The sequence below is a fragment of the Neofelis nebulosa genome, chromosome 14 (assembly GCF_028018385.1).
Source record: "Neofelis nebulosa isolate mNeoNeb1 chromosome 14, mNeoNeb1.pri, whole genome shotgun sequence".
Classification (NCBI taxonomy): domain Eukaryota; kingdom Metazoa; phylum Chordata; class Mammalia; order Carnivora; family Felidae; genus Neofelis; species Neofelis nebulosa.
The window spans coordinates 54,048,485-54,065,530 of NC_080795.1; the positions used below are offsets into that span (position 1 = coordinate 54,048,485).

General features: G+C 38.3%; 1 long non-coding RNA gene across 1 annotated transcript in view; it reads left to right on the forward strand.

Moving 5' to 3' along the window:
• Window positions 1-13,966: 13,966 nt before the first annotated feature.
• Window positions 13,967-17,046, forward strand: part of LOC131494442 (uncharacterized) — a 51,363-nt gene continuing 48,283 nt past the window's right edge. The window contains exon 1 of the long non-coding RNA XR_009253406.1: window positions 13,967-14,401. This is a non-coding gene — a long non-coding RNA (uncharacterized LOC131494442). The remainder of the gene's footprint in view (window positions 14,402-17,046) is intronic.

A 17,046-nucleotide genomic window follows, 5' to 3' on the forward strand; every position in this document is an offset into this window, starting at 1 on the left:
GTCAATACACTACATTGTCTATGACCAATAGACTCCATGCCTTTCAATGTACAATAAGCGATAGTAAAGGCATTGTTTCTTTAAACTAGAGATGAGTAAGGCACAGGAAAGATGTGTGATTTTCCTCTAATAAACTGAGAAACAATATGGGAAAAAGATAAAAATTATATGTGGTTCAAAAGACAGAACAGGAAACGATACAAAAGGGCCAAAACCTGATGGATACTACAATGGTTATTATATATATAATATTGTACAATATATATAATTATTAATGATATTCACAAATATTTATAATTATATTTATATAATAAATAGGAAAATTAAAAGCTATCTTTTTTGAGAAAGAAGAATAAACAGTGTATCATATAAATATATCTTCAAATTAATGTTGAAGTATAATACAATTCCAGTTGGAATCCCAGGAGATAATTTTGTTGTTATTTATGGTGCATGTGGGCTACTAGATAAAAGAATATTAAAAATTATATTGAAGAATAGTTGCCAAAAAGTAGTCAAAAAAAATGAAAAAGAGAGCAATGGGGTTGAGGTCCTGCCTAACAGATATCAAAAAATTATAGGAAGCCGTTGTAACAGAATCAATATTGTGTTGGCACAGTGATAGACACTAGATTAGCAGATCAGGAAAGGGAATCTAGAATTAGATCCCAGTCTATATGATGACTAAATTGATACATGTGACTAAGTTGGTAGTTCAATTTAGTGTGTGTATGGTGGGCAGGGGGTTATTTATAAATGATATTATTATCATTATCCACGTGAAAGAAAATTAAATTATGCTCCAAACGCAAAAGTAAATTTCATATGAATTAAAAACTATCTAAAAAATAACGCAATAGAAATGTTGTAAGAGAATAAAGTAGAATTTATTCTACTTTACCCAATCAAGTGCTAACGGAGACCTACTTAACCAATTCTGGAAAACCAAAAGCTAGAAAATATAAGATGTGGATATCTCTGTGAAAAAATGAAAAAATATATATATTGTGTAACAGAAGATAACATAAACAGAGATAAGATACAAAAAATAGATATAGAAAAAATATTTGCAAAGAGCACAGGAAGAAATCATAGCACAGAAAACTCTGTGTGTTCAGCATCCCAGTTTCTCTTCCTAACCACAACTGGGGCCATGAGACTAAATTCTGGCCAGTGTGGTATGGGCAGATATGACATAAGCCACTTGCTGGCCTTGAAAATATCCTGTTCTATCCTTGCATTCGTTATTTGTTGTATAACAAATTACCCTAAAATTTAGAGGCATAAAACAACAAGCATTTATTACCTCACAGCTATGGTAAGTCCAGAGTCTGGATGAGGCTTGACTAGGCCCTCTGGTTCAAGATCTCTCAGAGGCTGTGACCAGATTGTTGGCTGGTGCTCTGAAGTCTTGATTAGGAAAGGATCCACTTCTAAACTCATTCATGTAGTTGTCAGAATTCAGTTCCTCAGAGGCTGTTGGATGAGGATGTCAGTTCCTTGCTGTCTTATTGGCTAAAGGCCTCTCTCAGTTCCTTGTCAAGTGGGGCTGCTGGCTTCTCTCAGAATGAACACAAGCAAGGCACAATTGAGAAGCATGGTCTTTTTTTCAGCCTAATCTAAAATATGACCTCCCATCATCTCTAATACACTATGTTTGCTATATGTGAGCCACTAAATCCAACCTATGCAGGAGGAGAGGATTACATAAGTGTGTGAAAACCAAGAGGTGCCTGCCACAACCCTCCATATCTCTTTTCCTGCTATGATGATTTTGGAAGCAACATTTCCTGGATATAATATCTACAAGGTGAAGGAGGACTTCTTGACCTATAAGAAACTTTGGCAAGTTGAGAAATAAACTTTTATTGTGCTGATCCATTGAGATGTTTTAACATGATGTAACATAGCCTATCGTGACTAACAGAGTGTTCATGTTTACAACACACACAGTATTTACAACTTGATGTGATGGGGATGAATAACCCAATCAAAAAGTGGGCAGAGGAAATAAGATTTAATTCACAGATTTGCAACAGAAACATAAGATATCATAATGATAGTAGGAGGAGGAGGAGTAATAATAAAAAGCAATATCTATTGACAGTTTACTTTGTACAAGTTACTGCTCTGATTTACATGAGCACATTTAATCTCCACAAAAATAAAACAGATGAAGTAGTAGTTCCTATTATCTCCTTCTGATATATGAAAAACCTCTCTTAACAGAGAGGTTAAGAGAATTGTCCAAGGTCACACAGCTAGTAAGCGTTGGAATCAGAATTAAAATCCAGAAAGTCTGGCATCTGAGCCAGTGTTTCTAACCTCTAAGTCATGCTGCTTAAATATATTAGTCAGGGAAATGCCAATTAAAGGAACAGTCATTACATATCAGTCTAGCTAACATTTGAAAGAATCAAAATACCTATCAAATACAGCATTAGAGAGCCATGATGGCAAAAAACAGCAATTAAAACAGGCTTTGTGGGAAGCAGTCCTAAAACAGTTATCATTTAATGTACATGCTTCCTTGGTTCCAACAATTCTGCTTCTGGGAAACCGGAATAAAAGTGGAAGGATATTAATTCCCACATTATTCATCACAAAAGAACTGGATGCAAAGACTTTCCCATAACATGCAAATGTTTTAATAAATTTTTGCACATCCACTCCATAGTATATAACACTATGAAATGAAATAGAGCTACACCAATCACCCCAAAGTGATTTCCATGAAGTGTTGTTGCATTAAAATGGCAATACATAGAGAACTGTGAAGGATATGGCCCTATTTTCTTAGAATAAAACTAAAAAATATCCTATATATTTGTTCATTCTATGTGATTCTATGCACTGGGCATAGAATAGTGACCAAAAAGTCAAAGGCCAAAGTTTGGAGATTGGGGAGCAGCCAGCAAAGGTGACTGAGAAAAATGACCATTAAGTGAAGTAGAAAGAGAAACAAGAGAGCAGGTGCAAGGAAGCCAGATAAAGAAATTGGTTCAGAAAGATGAGTGGTCAAAGTTGCTGCTAGATAGGATAGGATGAGGAAATTTATTTTAGTAACATGGAAATCATTTATGCATTTCTGTTTTCAAGATTGGAGTGTGTGTGTGTGTGTGTGTGTGTGTGTGTGCGCTGGGGATGGATGCCTGATTGAAGAGGGTTCAAGACAGAATAGGAGACTAAGGGAAATAAGGGACAACAACAGTCATATCTTTTAAGAGAGCTTTGATTTAAAGGATAAAGAGTAGGGACGCCTGGGTGGCTCAGTCAGTTGAGGCTCCAACTCTTGATTTCAGCTCAGATCACGATCTCATAGTTGATCCAGTCATGAGATGGAGCCCTACATCAGGTTCTGCACTGAGGACTGAGCTTGGAGCCTACTTAGGATTCTCTCTCCCTCTGCCCCTCCCTCACTAGTGTGTGGGCTCTCTTGATCTCTCTTTCTCCATCTCTCTCTCTCAAATAAAATAATAGAAAATAAATAAATGAGAAAGGTCAATATAATAATATAGCAGTAGCTGGAAGGGGATGCTTTGTTTTGTTTTGATTTTTAAGATGGTAGATATTTCAGATTAGTTGTATGCTAACAAAAGCCATCCGGTAGGGGAAAATTCATGATGGAAGAGAGAGGAGGCAACCACTAGAGTGATGCTTCAAGGTAACTAAGTGGAAATGGATGTTAGTGCACAGATGAAGGGAATGGTCTGAGGAGGTGATAATGGTTCCTGAATCATAGATGAGGCAGAGATGCGGAACAGATCCTGGGTGTTGGCAGATGCGAGTGTGTGGAAGATGTTCTCTAATTTCTTGTATTTTCATAGTGAAGTACAGAAGTAAGGTTGTCAGCTGAGGGTGAAGATTGAGGGAAATCTTGGCAGTTTGAAGAGGAAAGGTATGGGTAATCATCTAGAGGAATGGCAAGGGGAAGAACTATACAGTGGGATTTTCCATCAGCACCAATGCTCTTCTTGAGGTGATACATTAATTTTTTTTTAATTTTAAAATGCTTATTTATTTTTGAGAGAGAGAGAGAGAGCAAGCAGGGGATGGGCAGAGAGAGAGGGTGACACAGAATCTGAAACAGGATCCAGGCTCCAAGCTGTCAGCACAGAGCCCGACGTGGGGCTCAAACTCACGAACTGTGAGCCTGAGCCGAAGTTGGACACTGAACTGACTAAGCCACCCAGGCGCCCCTGAGGTGATACATTCAAAGTGAGCCCAGTCATCTGAGGATTTTCCCCAGCCACACTCAGCTGCCAAGGTACACATCTGGACTAGGCAGAGACTTGAACATAGACAGGGTAGGGTGACACAAAGATTGGCTCTGTATGACCTACAAGGGGTAAAGGATAATGAATGGTGACAGGATAATATCCTTCACAGTTTTCTATATATTGCCATTTAGCCAGATAGATCAGAGCTTTTTTGGAGTTGGGGTATTAGAGGGAATTAGCTGAAAATATAGGTCAAAGAGTAGCGTGCTTAAAATTTGAGATTGTGAAGGGGATACAGTTTTTTGTTAGTGTTAGTATTATTAGGATTAATATTGACAAGACCTAGTATATAATCATGGAACTGAAAAGCTGAGATGGGGTAAAGTTATAAGCTACTAGGAGAGGGAAGGCTCAGAGACTGAGAAACTGGAAAGACTGCAGGCATGGACATTGAAATCACCAAGAATTATAGTAGGAGTAGTGTTAGGAGGAGTCAGAGCAAACAATATAAAATTCTTCAGGAGTAGCTTGAGGGTCTGTGGATGATGGCTAAAGGAGGGATGGATGGTATAGTATGCTAGCATGAGCTCTGAAGTTGGAATGGTTTTTTTTTAATATATTTTTTTTAATTTCTGAGAGAGCAAGAGTGTGTGAGCAGGGGAGGGGCAGAGAGACAGGGAGACAGAGGATCTGAAGCAGGCTCCGTGCTGACAGCAGCGAGGCTGATGTGAGACTCCAACCTATGAACCAAGCCATGACCCTGAAGTTGGCATGTTTTGGAAGGAGAGAGGGACAATGTTGTTAAGGAGAATCAAGGAGGACACTTACCTCACTTCTGGGCTGTGAGATTTAAAAAAACAAAACAAAACAAAACAAGCAAGCAAGCAAGCAAACTAACAAACAAACAAAAACTAGCTACATTTGGAGGGTCCTGAAGAAGAAGCAGATTCTTGGGGAAGCATCAGGTTTGAGACAGGGCAGGCAGATTGATGTTGCCTAAATGAAGGCCTCCAAGGATACCAAGCCATTATCCCTCAAACCTGTAATTGTTACTTTATTTGGAAAAAGAGTCTTTGCAAATGTAATTGTTAAGATGGAGAGAGTATCCTGGATTATCCAGGTGGGCGCTGAATGCAGTCAATCACATGCGTCCTTATAAGAGAGGGTCAGAGAGATGTAACACAGAAGAAAAGGTATACAGAGATAGTGACATGAAAATGGGCCAGAGAGAGATTTGAAAATAACTTCCCTTGAAGTTTGGAGTGATGTGACAAGCCAACCAATTCCAGCAGTCGCCAGGTGAGGTGTGCATTCTTCCCTAAAGCCTCTGGTGGGAACACAGCCCCACCAGCACTTTAATTTCAGCCCAGTGATACTGATTTTGGACTTCTGGACTTGAGAATGGAGAGAGAAAATTTCTGTTTTAGGTCACCAACTTTGCAGTAATTTATAACAGCTGCAGGAAACTAATACCTAGATGAAGGAAACATTCACAGAAGGGAATGGGAAGACAGTGGATTTTGTTGAGGACAGACTGTAAGCTCCAGAGAGCACAGGGGAAGTGGGGAGAAAGAATTGTACAGAATGGAAAAAATCAAGTGTAGCTCCCAGACTGATGATAATAAGCCTGGGATCCTTGGGCTGCTTGTGGCTACCCACTGCACAGGGATGAGAGTGATGGCATTATCCTGATCACCCAAGAGGCAGACTTTTAAGGGAGGGATGCAGGGGGTGTATTGTGCCAGGAGGAGGAGTTCTGGGGGTCCCTCTTCAGTTCTACAAATGAAACTGTGGAGGAACAGAAAGAACTTTACTGAGAGCACAAGATATATGTATATATTTATAGATGTATATATATGTACAGATTTATGGATGTAGATATATGTACATATATTTCACTAGGTGTACATAATATGTATATATATTTATATATGATTCATATGTATATTTATCATTGTGTGCATGTAAATATATTCGTGTATGTATTTGAGTGTGTGTATTTGCATATAATTGTTTTTTTAATGTTTATTTTTGAGAGAGAGAGAAAGTGAGTGCAAGAGAGGAACAGAGAGAGAGGTAGACACAAAATCTGAAGCAGGCTTCAGGCTCTGAAGTGTCAGCACAGAGCCCCATGAGGGGCTTAAACTCACAGACCATGAGATCGTGACCTGAGCTGGAATCAGATGCTTAACCAACTGAGCCACCCAGGCACCCCGCATATTATTTTTAAAGCATGGAGAACAAGGGAAAAATGACAATCTGGGAAGGGTAGGGGGGATAATGGGAATAAAGAGGGAAATAAAAATTCTGGCACTCAGAAAAGAAAACAAAGCAAAAAACGATAGGATATGCAAGGATCACATTTAGGCATTTGTATAAAACTGCATAAATGTGTAAATATATGAGAATATTTTTAAATGAAGTTAAATTTATAAAAATATGTATAGCAAAAAAAAATCCCCAAAAAACATGTTAAAAGTTACATCCAAGGGGCACCTGGGTAGCTCAGTCGTTTGAGCATCCAACTCTTGATTTTGACTCAGGTCATGATTCCAGGGTCATGGGATAGAGCCTCAGTCAGGATCTGCACTAAGCATGGAGCCTGCTTAAGATTCATTCTCTGTCTCTCTCTCTCTTTCTCTCTCTTTCCCTCTTCCCCTTCCCCCCCTTTTGAACACGTACTCTCTTTCTCTAACAATAAAAGTTACATACAAACTAACAATCTAATCTTAGTTTCCCCTGAATTTGCTCTTCTTTATTTGCAGTTCACTGAATTTATGGTTCTAAACTGATCCAGTGTGTGCAGACAATTCAACTTATGGGAGCTCCAGCTTTCCCTCTCTGAGTTGCGTCTGGGCCCCTCCTTTGTGTCCCTGAAAGGAAGAGGCTGCCAGGACTCAGTGGCATCTGTGTGCTTGAAGGAATTTGTCTGAGATGACCTTAAGGTACGTCTACTTTGGGAACTGGTCTATTCTTATGACACAAAGACAGTGGAGCTAAGAATTTCTGGATATGGGTGTCTACTTAAAAACAAAACAAAACAAAACAAAACATTGTGGCCAGCCAGATTGTCTTCTTGTTAATACCATTTGCCACCAAGCAGGCTTATAATTTCAGATCTAAGGTTCTTCCATAAATGAGTGCTAAACAAACTGTCTTACTTTTATGCTGTGAAGCTAAAGGCTTTTTATTTTTTAGCATCTCTCACCCTCAAAATTTCACCCATTTAACAGTTTAATGCACGTCTTGGAGCTACGCATTCCTATCCTGGATCATCATCATTCAGAGACAGATGAAGGGAGAAAAGTGCATGGAGGATTGCTAGAAAAGTTTCTAGGGGTTTATCATACATCATTTCTACTCACATAATCCATTATTGTATCCCAGTCAGTCACAGAGCCAGACTATCTGGGCTCACATTCTGGCTTTATCACTAAATGGCTGTGTGTCTGTGGCTAAATTACTTTATCTCTGTGCCTCAGACTTCTCAACTGTAAAAGCTGATGATAATAATCAGTGGCAATGACCTCATAAGTTTGTTGTGAAAAGTAAATAGACTAATCCATGCACTGTCCTTAGTTCTTCACACATGGTAAACACCAGGTGTATGTGAACTGTTATTGGGGTTTTTTTAATTAATTAATTAATTTTTAAATTTACATTTAAGTTAATTAGCATATAGTGCAACAATGATTTCAGGAGTAGATTTCTAATGCCTCTTACCCATTTAGCTTATCTCCCTCTCCCACAACCCCTCCACCAACCCTCTGTTTGTTCTCTATATTCAAGAGTCTCTTATGTTTTGTCCTCCTCCCTGTTTTTATTTTATTTTTGCTTCCCTTCCCTATGTCATCTGTTTTGTATCTTAAAGCCCTCATATAAATGAAGTCATATGATATTTGTCTTTCTGACTAATTTCAGTTAGTATAATACCCTCTAGTTCAATCCACATAGTTGCAAATGGCAAGATTTCATTCTTTTTGATTGCTGAGTAATACTCTATTGTGTGTGTGTGTGTGTGTGTGTGTGTGTGTGTATATATATATATATATATATATATATATATATATATATATATATACCACATCTTGATCCATTCATCCATTGATGGACATTTGGGCTCTTTCCATACTTTGGCTATTGTTGATAGTGCTGCTAAAAACATTGGGGTGCATGTGCCCCTCTGAAACAGCATACCTGTATTCCTTGGATGAATACCTAGTAGTGCAATTGCCGGATTGTAGGGTAGTTCTATTTTTAATTTTTTGAGGAACCTCCAGTTTGCATTCCCACCAGCAAGCAAAAGAGATCCTCTTTCTCTGCATCCACACCAACATCTGTTGTTGCCTGAGTTGTTAATGTTAGCTATTCTGACAAGTGTGAGGTGATATCTCACTGTGGTTTTGATTTGTATTTCCCTGATGATGAGTGATATTGAGCATTTTTTCATGTGTCGGTTGCCTATCTGGATATCTTCGTTGGAGAAGTGTCTATTCATGTCTTTTGCCCATTTCTTCAGTGGATTGTTTGTTGGTTGGGTATTGAGTTTTATAAGTTCTTTATAAATTTTGGATACTAACCCTTTATCTGATATGTCATTTTCAAATATCTTTTCCCATTCCATCAGTTGCCTTTTAGTTTTGCTGATTGTTTCCTTCCCTGTGCAGAAGCTTTTCATTTTGATGAAGTCTCAATAGTTGAAAATTTTTGCTCTTGTTTCCCTTGCCTCTAGAGACATGTTGAGTAAGAAGTTACTGCGGCTGAGATCAAAACGTTTTTGCCTGCTTTCTCCTCTAGGATTTTGATGGCTTCCAATATAATGTTTAGGTCTTTCATCCATTTTGAGTCTCTTTTTGTGTATGGTGTAAGAAAGTGGTCCAGCTTTATTTTCTGCATGTCGCTGCCCAGTTTTCCCAGCACCACTTGCTGAAGAGACTGTCTTTATTCCATTGGATATTCTTTCCTGCTTTGTCAAAGATTAGTTGGCCATACATTTATGGGTCCATATCTGGGTTCTCTATTCTGTTCCATTGATCTGAGTGTCTGTTTTTGTGACATACTGTCTTGATGAGTACAGCTTTGTAATACATCTTCAAGTCTGGGATTTTGATGCCTCCAGCTTTTGTTTTCTTTTTCAAGATTTCTTTGGCTGTTGGGGTCTTTTCTGGTTCCATACAGATTTTAGGTTTGTTTGTTCTAGCTCTGTGAATAATGCTGGTGTTATTTTGTTAGGGATTGCATTGAATATGTAGATTGCTTTGGGTAGTATAGACATTTTAACAACATTTGTTCTTCCTATCCAGGAGCATAGAATATTTTTCCATATGTTTATGTCTTCTTCCATTTCTTTTATAAGCTTTCTATAGTTTTCAGTGTATAGATTTTTCACCTCTTTGGTTACATTTATTCCTATGTCTTTTATGGGATTTGGTGCAATTATAACTAGGATTGATTCCTTGATTTCCCTTTCTGTTGCTTCATTATTGCTGTATAGGAAAGAGACTGATTTCTGGTCATTGATTTTATATCCTGAGACTTTGCTGAATTCATGGATCAGGTCTAGCAGGGTTTTTTGGTGCAATCTTTTGGGTTTTCCAAAAAAGAGTATCATGTCATCTGTTAAAAAGAAAGTTTGACTTCCTCCTTGCCAATATGGATGACTTTTATTCCTTTGTGTTGTCTGATTGCTGAGGCTAAGACTTCCAATACTATGTTGAATAACAGTGGTGAGAGTGGACATCCCTGTCTTATTCCTGACCTTAGGGGGAAAGGTCTCAGTTTTGCCCCATTGAGGATGATATTAGCGTTGGGTCTTTCATATATGGCTTTTATGATCTTGAAGTATGATCCTTCTATCCCTACTTTCTTGAGGGTTTTCATCAAAAGAGGATGTTGTATTTTGTCAAATGCTTTCTCTGTGTCTATTGAGAGGATCATATGGTTCTTGTTCTTTCTTCCATTGATGTGATGAATCACATTGATTGTTTTGCAGATATTGAACCAGCCCTGCATCCCAGGTATAAATCCCACTTGGTCATGGTGAATAATTCTTTTAGTGTATTGTTGGATCCAGTTGGCTAATATCTTGTTGAGGATTTTTGCATACATATTCATCAAGGAAATTGATCTGTAGTTCTCCTTTTCAGTGGGTCTTTGTCTGATTTTGGAATCAAAGTGATGCTGGCTTCATAGAAATGGAAGTTTTCCTTCCATTTCTATTTTTTGGAATACCTTCAAGAGAATAGGTGTTAACTCTTCTTTAAATGTTTGGTAGAATCCCTTGGAAATCTATCTGACCCAGGTCTCTTGTTTTTTGGGAGATTTTTGATTACTAATTTGATTTCTTTACTGGTTATGGGTGTGTTCAAATTTTCTATTTCTTCCTGTTTCACTTTTGGTAGTTTATATGTTTCTAGGAATGTGTCCATTTTTTTCCAGATTGTCAATTTTTTTGGCATATAATTGCTGGTAATATTCTCTCATTATTGTTTGTATTTCTGCTGTGTTGGTTGTGATCTCTCCTCTTTCATTCTTGACTTTATTTATTTGTGTCCTTTCCTTTTTCTTTTTGATCAAACTGGCTAGGGGTTTATCAATTTTGTTAATTCTTTCAAAGAACCAGCTCCTGATTTTATTGATCTGTCCTACTGGGATTTTTGGTTTTGATAGCATTGATTTCTGCTCTCATCTTTACTATTTCCTGTCTTCTGCTGGTTTGGGGTTTTATTTGCTGTTCTTTTTCAAGATCTTTAAGGTGTAAGGTTAGGTTGTGTATCTCAGATGTTTCTTCCTTCTTAGAAAGGCCTGGACTGCAATATGCTTCCCTCTTGTCTGCCTTTGCTGCATCCCAGAGGTTTTGTGCTGGGGTATTATCATTTTCATTGGCTTCCATGTACTTTTTAGTTTCTTCTTTAACTTCTTGGTTAGCCCATTCATTCTTTAGTAGGATGTTCTTTAGTCTCCAAGTATTTGTTATCTTTCCAAATTTTTTTCTCGTGGTTGATTTCGAGTTTCATAGTGTTGTGGTCTGAAAATATGCCCAGTATGATCTCAGTCTTTTCATATTTGTTGAGGACTGATTTGTGTCCTAATATGTGATCTATTCTGGAGAATGTTGAGAATGTTACAGTTGCAGTGGAGAAGAATGTGTATTCTGCTGCTTTAGGATGAATTGTTCTGTATATATCTGTTAAGTCCATCCAGTCCAGTGTGTCATTCAAAGCTATTGTTTCAGTGTTGGTTTTCTGTTTATATGATCTGTCCATTGTTGTAGGTGGGGTGTTGAAGTCCCCTACTATTATGGTATTATTATGTTTGTGATTAATTGATTTCTTTGTTTGGGTGCTTTCACGTTTGGAGCATAAATGTTTATAATTATTAGATCTTCTTGGTGGATAGACCCTTTAATTATGATATAATGCCCTTCTTCATCTCTTATTACAGTCTTTATTTTAAAATCTAGATTTTCTGATATAAGTATCACTACTCAGGCTTTCTTGTCATGACCATTAGCATGATAGATGGATCTCCAGCCCCTTATTTTCTATCTGAAAGTGCCTTTAGGTCTAAAATGGGTCTCTTATAAACAGCATATAGATCTATTGTGTTTTCTTATCCATTCTGTTACCCTATGTCTTTTTATTGGAGCTTTAGTCCATTGATGTTTACAGTGAGCACTGGAAGATATGAATTTATTGTCATTACATTGCCTGTAGAGTTGGAGTTTCTGGTGGTGTTCTCTGGTGCTTTCTAGTCTTTGTTGCTTTTGAGCCTTTTTGTTTTGTTTTTTTTGTTTTTGTTTTTGCCTTTTCTCCCCTCAGAGTCCCCCTTAAAATTTCTTGCAGCACCAGTTTAGTTGTCACAAACTCCTTTAATTTTTTTTGTAGGAAACTTTTAATCTCTCTTTCTATTTTGAACGACAGCCTTGCTGGATAAAGAATTCTTGGCTGCATATTTTTCCAATTCAGCACATTAAATATATCCTGCCACTCCTTTCTTCCCTGCCAAGATTCTATGGATAGGTATGCTGCAAACTTGATGTCTTCCCTTGTAGGTTAAGGACTTTTTTTCCCTTGCTGCTTTCATGATTCTTTCCTTGTCTGAGTATTTTGCGAATTTGACTATGATATGCCTTGTTAATCGTCGGTTTGTGTTGAATCTAATGGGAGTCCTCTGTGCTTCCTGGATTTTGATGTCTGTGACTTCTCCCAGCTTAGGAAAGTTTGTGCTATGATTTGCTCATATAACTCTTCTACCCCTTTTTCTCTCTCTTCATCTTCTGGGACCCCTATGATTCAGATATTATTTCTTTTTAATTAGTCACTGATTTCTTTAATTCTTTTATTTTTTTAATTTTTTTTAACGTTTATTTATTTTTGAGACAGAGGGAGACAGAGCATGAACAGGGGAGGGGCAGAGAGAGAGGGAGACACAGAATCAGAAGCAGGCTCCAGGCTCTGAGCCAACAGCCCAGAGCCCGACGTGGGGCTCGAACTCACGGACTGCGAGATCGTGACCTGAGTTGAAGTCGGACGCCTAACCGACTGAGCCACCCAGGCGCCCCTGATTTCTTTAATTCTTAAATCGTGCTCTTTTGTCTTAGTTCTCTTTTTTCTGCTTCATTATTCTCTGTAAGTTTGTCCTCTATATCACTGATTTGCAGCTCTGCTTCCTCCATCCTTGCTACCGTGGCATCCATTCGAGATTGCAGCTCAGTTATATCATTTTTTATTTCATCTTGACTAGCTTTTACTTCTTTTATCTCTGCAAAAAGGGATTCTAATCTATTTTCGACCCCAGCTCATATTCTTATTATCATGATTCTAGTTTCTGGTTCAGATACCTTGCTTGTATCTGTGTTGATTAAGTCCCTGGCTGTCATTTCTTCCTCTTCTTTCTTTTGGGGTGAATTCCTTCATTTTGTTACTTTGAAGGAAGAAATGAAATTAATAAAGTAAAAAAAATTAAAATTAAAAAATTAAAAACAACACAAAAAATCAAATAATTGATGCTAGATCCTAGGTGTGGTTTTCTTCTTAGGTTGTTGAAAAAAACTTGATTAGATTAGAAAAAAAAGAGAAAGATAAGAAAAAAAAGGAAGATAAAATAAGAGGAAAATAGTTTGAAAATTTGAAAAACTGGATATCATAAAATGGAATAAAATGAATGGTAGGAGTAAAAAAGAATTTAAAAAATTTACAAAAATAAAAAATATGGTAGAAAAAATTAAAGAAAAATATTTTTATTTAAGATTGAAAATAAAAATAAATTTTTTCTCTTTCTGTATTCAAGAATAAGAAAGGAAAAGAAAACAAATTGACTAGATGGATCAGTGAATAGAATCAAGTACGATTAAAATTATTTTTCCCCTAGAAATCAAACTATGAAGCACTTTATAGTCCATAAACTAAGCAGGCAGAAAGACTTACAGTGTTCCTCAAGAGTGCAGTTGGCCCAGTTGGGCGAGGTTTAGTGTAACGGCTCCATCTTCCACTAGATGGTGCTGCTTAGCTTACTGGGGTGGATTGCTGTGAAGCTTATAGGTGTGTGTGCACATGCGAGTGAGGGGTGTCACCCAACTACTCAGACTCTATTATCAGAACTCTGCACTCTCCCCTACCAGTGATCAAGCACCCCTCCTTCGTCTCTAGCTTCCATCCACTCTCCACTCCTACACTCTCTGTGACTAAGCAGGCTGCCAGACAGCACCTCATTCCTGAGTTTTATCTCACATGGAGCTGTGTTTCCCAACTCCTCCCTTCTGAGTGACTGTGGCTTTGACCCGTTCCTACCCTTTGGGGGAGGGTCTCACTGAGAAATGGCTGGGTACTGGCCACACGCAGGAACATTCGCATGACCGTGCTGCTGCAGAGGCCTAGAGACTGTGCCCGGGTGCCAGCCTGCCCCAGAAAAAGTTCGTGAGATCATGTAGCAGCAGCATGTCAGAGATTATGGCAAATCACAACACACATCTGCCACCAGGTCACCCCTAACATCCTCTCCAACAGCAGTGAATGCAGCCATTCTCCATGGTCTGCTAGAACCTTTGACTGTGGGGAGGCCACACCACCTCTATCAAATGACTTCCCAGCAGGGGAACAACCACTTCCTGTGTGGCCCAGGACCCCAAGGACCTTACTTTCTGCTCCCATGGATCCACCCTCCCACCAGAGCACCACCAGGTATTGAGCTGTGGAGTTTCAGACTCTGTGCTTCCCCTGTTTATAGAGTCTTAATGGAATTTAAACACTCTCCTTTCTGCTTTCTCCCTTTTTTGTTCAGTCCCTTATGGCTGTTTCCACTCAGACTTTTTCTTTCCAGCTCCTTTCGTGGGGGAGGGGATGCTTTTCCCTTACTCTTCCCTATCTCTGTCCTCTTTATGCAAACAAAAACAGCTCCCTGCCCTCTGCAGTTTCTCTTTCTTCCAGTTCACCTCTCTGCACTGCATACTTGCCAAGTTCTATGGTTCAGGTTGTTCAGACTGTTGTGTTAATCCTCAAATCAGTTTTCTTGGTGTGCAAGCTGGTTTAGTATTGATCTGGTTGCATTTCAGGGATGAGAGATGCAAAACAAAACAAAACAAAACAAAACAAAACAAAAAAACTTCCATGCTGTTCTGCCATCTCGGCCCATTCCCTAGTTATTTGTTGTTTTATTTTGATGATGATGATGATGATGATGACAATTGGTGAGTATGGGGAAATAATTTCCCAAGAGTGGATGAGTGGACAGGAAAGAAGAGATGAGATAAAAGCTAAAAAGAATAAGGGAAATGAAAACCTATGACCTTGGTTAGGATTTGGGAGGCTGGAAGTATTTTGGAAGAAATGAAGTGTCCCAGAAAAACAACAACAACAACAACAACAACAAAGAATAAGAGTAGGGGACTGGTGACTTGAATTGCATGAATACGCAGTGTTAGTACATTAAATCCTGAGGTCAGGAAATTTAGACGGGTAATGAGTATATATGAGTAAAGTGTAGGGTTCTGGCCAAAAAAAAAAAAAAATCTATGTGTATAATCACTTTCAATAAGGCTAAAACTATGTCTCATGAAAAACAAAACCCACATAAATACATACTTAAATTATGTATGCTAAGAATGAGTTCAGATAGGAAAATGAATGTATCTTTACACATATTTTCAACAACTTACTGGGACAGCAGAACTTCCATTCAGCAAGCCAAGTACACACTTTCTTTGGTTATTTACTCATCCAATAACTCAGCAACAGAAAAATTGGATTTTAACTTCATCTTGCCCAAGGACAACTTTCTCATTCTGAAAGGAATTTTTAGTTCCAATTCATAATAAATACCTCTACTTGTATTTATATTTTTATTTTAGAGAACACCGGTGAATTCTTGGCAGGCAGTGGGATACTAATGAGGCACATTGGCTCACAATCTTATCAGTCTTTTAAATTAGCAGTCAAATAAATTTGTCAAAGAACATAGCATGCCTTACACAGAGATATATCTTGTATTCATGGAATTATCTGATACAGATTTTACAATTTCTGGTTTTTTCTAATATAAAATGGAATCTGATATTTTATATGGACTCCTAAAAGGAAATTTTTGGCTTTACTTCTGTTCTGAAACTCTTTCAAAGACTTGTTTGAGTTGCCTTAGGCAGGGTCTTTTAGAAGTTCATTTGTGTGTGGGGTGGGGGGATTGATTGCCTCTTAGGAGTGCCAAAATAAAGTAACCAAAATTATCATTATTTTAAATGTTGATATCTGTTTAATTTATATTTGCAATAAAAATGTAATATAATTATGCTAGTTCCAACACAATTACAGGATCTTTTAAAAAGATATATTGATTGGCACTTGAGAGTTATGTAGTAATGTAATGGGGCAAAAGTGAAATTTATGTAACAAGTATCTTCATCTTCCAAAAATGCATTGTTCCCTATGGAGTAGCCCTGTCCTCCCCATCCTATGCCCTCTCCATATGTACAATGTATTCCTTTGGCAAACACTGAATATTCACCTACTATTCCTTTTGGTGTTGACAGTAGAGAACTTTAAGATATGGATGGCTGTTATCTGGAGAAAGGTTTTCACAAAATGGTTGTATTGGCAGCTTCAGGGAGCAGTTTTCTCTCAGAAGGTAGTGGTAGAGACGATGCAGGTAGGCTGAGTCCAAGAACCCAGGGGAAGGTCCCACAGGATCTTGGCTTCATGCAGGATAGAAATCAAATGTGAGCCAGAGAAAGTGGAAACAGATTTTATTGAATCGAGTAAGCCACAGGGAGAGAATAGCAGGCCCAGTGACTGGGAGACTCTGAAAGGAAAGGAGAATAAGTCTTGTCTTTGCTTGGGGCTAGGGATTAATATTAGAAAAGGGCCTAGGGTAAGAGTTCCTCCAGGAATCCAGGGTAGGGTCCAATCAAAGGTGAGCATCAGGTGAATAATAGGTATTATTCCATAAATTACTAAAGATAAGCATATCGATGCCAGCATAAGCCAAGATTTGTTTGAAGCTAATGTCCTGGAATATGTTTGGGATCTGGCTGTTCTTAGTGTAATGCCTGAAGTTCCAAAACCTCCCACAAAAGACCACCAGAGTCGTAAGTCAAAGCCAAGTGGCAAGGGTCGTTTATTGCAGGTTCGAACCTGGTCCTCTGCGCACTCGTCGCCGGTGACGCAAGAGGCCACGATCAGGGTTGGTATAGCGTTTTTATAGACAGAGACAAATAGCACAGGGGAGGTTTCAAATTATGAGGGGCCTGATTAGTTGATTTTAAAGTAAGGACATTTGTTGTTCTCTGATTGGGCGTCCTTTGTCTGTCCTTTGGCGGGAAGGCTTTGTCCGTTAC